This window comes from Vigna unguiculata, chromosome 4 (assembly GCF_004118075.2).
Source record: "Vigna unguiculata cultivar IT97K-499-35 chromosome 4, ASM411807v1, whole genome shotgun sequence".
NCBI classification, from domain to species: domain Eukaryota; kingdom Viridiplantae; phylum Streptophyta; class Magnoliopsida; order Fabales; family Fabaceae; genus Vigna; species Vigna unguiculata.
In genome coordinates, this window is record NC_040282.1 from 23,336,398 (window position 1) to 23,339,754 (window position 3,357).

The window sequence follows — 3,357 nt, forward strand, 5'->3', positions numbered from 1 at the left end:
TTCTGGGTATTTACTAAAATTCCTCGAATGGTACCACAATTTGTTCGACGTATAACAATATGTTAAACCACTTCAACAAGTCTACGTGTAAGATATCCAGCATCTGATGTTCGTACAACAGTATCTACAACCCCTTTACGAGCTCCGTAGCAAGAAATTATATATTTTGTTAAAGATAGCCCTTCGCGTAAATTACTTTGAATAGGTAAATCAATCATTTGTCTATGTGGATCCGACATTAATCCTCTCATACCTACTAATTGGTGTACTTGAGATGCATTTCCTCTAGCTCCCGAAAAGGACATTATATGGACTGGATTAAAAGGATCGGTCATTCTAAAATTAGGATTCATTTCTTGTCGAAAATATTCACTTGTAGCATACCATATCTCAATGGATTGGCATAATTTTTCTACTGCATGTACATTTCCATAATGATGTTGTTTTTCCAAAATCAAATTTTGGTGTTCAGCATCTCGGACTAGCCATCCTTTTGAAGGTATTGTTAAAAGGTCATCAATTCCTAATGAAATGGATGTAGCCGTAGCTTGGCGGAATCCCAGAGTCTTGACTTGATCCAGGATATGTGATGTATATGCCATTCCGAAGTGATCTATTAATCTGCTAATAAGTCGTTTAATGGCAGTTCCACCTATCACTTTATTGTGAAGCATTAGATTGGTCCGTTCTGCCATAAGTACCTCCCTATTCCACTCAGTGGGATTCATTCAGTTCAACAATGGATTTGAGTCAATGATTGAAAAACTGCCTTTTCTTTATCTTAATTTGTGTAGAAATTGAGAAATTAAAAAACTAAGATCCTTGTTAAATGTTAAATCATGAAGATTTGAATTTACACCAGTATCATAAATTTGTTTATCTTAGATACAACCATCTATATGATTAGATACCATATGAATAGGCTCGGCAAAAACCTTGTACAGCTTCTTCGATTTCTCGATAAAAAGAAATATGACCTACGTTGGTTTGAATGTAGATAGAACGAATTTGTTTTTTTGTACTTCTTACTACTAGATAATGCCCATAAATTTCATGATAGGTGCCTAAAGATTCATAGTGAACTTCGATAGGAACTTCTCTTGACGAAATAATGCGTAGATCTAGTCGCCACCGGAGCCACAAAGGACTATCGAAGGTTATTCTTTTCTGTTGATAAGCTCCAATTGCATCATAGGAATTCCAAAAAAAAGGTTCTTTTTTTTCGTATACCTATAGCTTTTTGGGGGAATTCTTTCATTTTTCAAATTTCTGCAATTACGTGGATTATACCTATTTGAAGAAATACCCCGACGATTCCCATTCGTTAATATGTAAAGTCCAATAAGCATATCTTGAGTTGGTACAGAAATTGGATCCGCGATAACTGGAGACAAGAGGTTTGTATGAGAAAACATAAGTAAACGTGCTTCTGCTTGAGCTTCTAAAGATAAAGGCATATGAACAGCCATTTGATCGCCATCAAAGTCTGCATTGAATCCCTTACAAACTAATGGATGCAAACAAATAGCACGCCCCTCTACTAAAATGGGTTGGAATGCATGTATACCTAATCTATGCAGAGTAGGTGCTCTATTTAGCAATACGGGATGTCTGTGCATAACTTCTTGAAGTATTTCCCATACAATCTGTTCTTTTTGCCGAATTTTACTCTTAGCAATTCCTATGTTGGAAGCAAAATGTTTTCGAATTAGACCACGAATTAGAAATGTCTGGAAAAGTTCTATTGTTATTTCGCCGGGCAATCCACATCTATGTAATGAAAGTGATGGACCTACAATAATGACAGAACGACCTGAATAATCAACCCGTTTCCCAAGTTGGGTCTCGCGAAATCTTCCCTCTTTACCCTCGATTATATCAGAAAAAGATTTGTAAACCTTATTATGACCGTCCCTCATCGGTTGTCCGCGGATTCCATTATCAAGAAGTGTATCCAGGCTGCTTGTACCAATTTCTCCTGACATATTACTAATTCTCCTGGAGTAGATCTACTTGTTGTTAATAGATCGATAAGAGTATTATTCCGATAGATAACTCTTCTATATAGTTCATTAATATCTGAGCTCATTAATTTTCCCCCATCTATTTGAATAATCGGTCTCAATTCAGGAGGAAGAACTGGTAAGAGACATAAAACCATCCATTCTGGTTCTATATTTGTTCGTATAAAATGCTTAGCTAATTCTATACGCCGAACCGAAAAATTCTTTCTTCTTCCAACTTTTCGATCTTCCCATTCGTTTTCATTGTACGGGGATCCCTCTTTCCCTAATTCTTTCCATTCTATCAACGAATAATCCATAATAATTCTCAAATCCAGATTGGCTAATTGTTCTCGGATAGCAACAGCTCCGCTTGAAATTTCTCGATTTTGAAATATATCAAAACCTCGGCTAGTAAAAAAAAGTGGTATGCTGTGTTTCCAAGATTGGATTTCATATTCGAATGAACCTCGTAATCGTAAGAAAGTGGGTTTTTTAACTACGGGTCTAGCAAACGAAAAAATTTAGATAGGATCAAATCCAATAAGATCTCCCCCTTTCAAAATCGGACATGAAGGTTTCCTCTCATCCGACTCAAGTATTTATACAAAATAAAAAAAACAAAGGTTTTTCATTTTCAAATTCTATCAAATTTGATAAAAAAATTCTAATCTAAAATAAAAAAGGTTTACTCTTTACTCAAGTTCTCAATAAATCCCAATTAACATTTCATTGACGGATTTTTTTTTTTATTGATTTTCTTAATTAATTATCCAATTCTAATTTCAGATAGAAAAGAAAAGTAAGATTCTTGAGTAGTCTACCCCCTTTCGAATGCGGAATCTCCTTAATTTGATTAATTCATTAAAACGAAATTTAAATATTCTATAACAGAGTATTCCAAAATTCATAAGAGATTTATTTGTCTATGTATTATTGCATTCGATCTTTTAGGTCTAAATGCCACCTCGATAGTTATGTCAGGCTGTCCTTAAGCCTATAAGCGATATATAGACTTTAGCAACCACGATATATTATTTGAAACATAATTTCAATTCTTTCTAAAAAAAAAAGATAGAATAGCTAATTCTACAAGAAAAAAGATTGATTTTTTTCACGAGGTGGGTAGAGTTAGAAATTTAGATTTAGAATTTCTTTTTTTTTGTTACTGAATTGACCCTAGACCAATTATCTTTTTATTAGGGAGTTTTTAATACATCCATAATTCTGAGCTTCATGTTATTCAGCCCAATAGACATGTCAGATTCAGGGCATCCCAATTAAATGAAATGACAATTTCTCATTTGGAATCTGTACAATAAAAAATTTTATCAAATCACACATCGCCGTATAC

The 3,357-nt window shown here is 34.1% G+C and overlaps 1 pseudogene; it reads right to left on the reverse strand.

The window, feature by feature from the left end:
- Positions 1-885: 885 nt before the first annotated feature.
- The window catches only part of LOC114180614, a 10,903-nt pseudogene continuing 8,431 nt past the window's right edge, over positions 886-3,357 (reverse strand).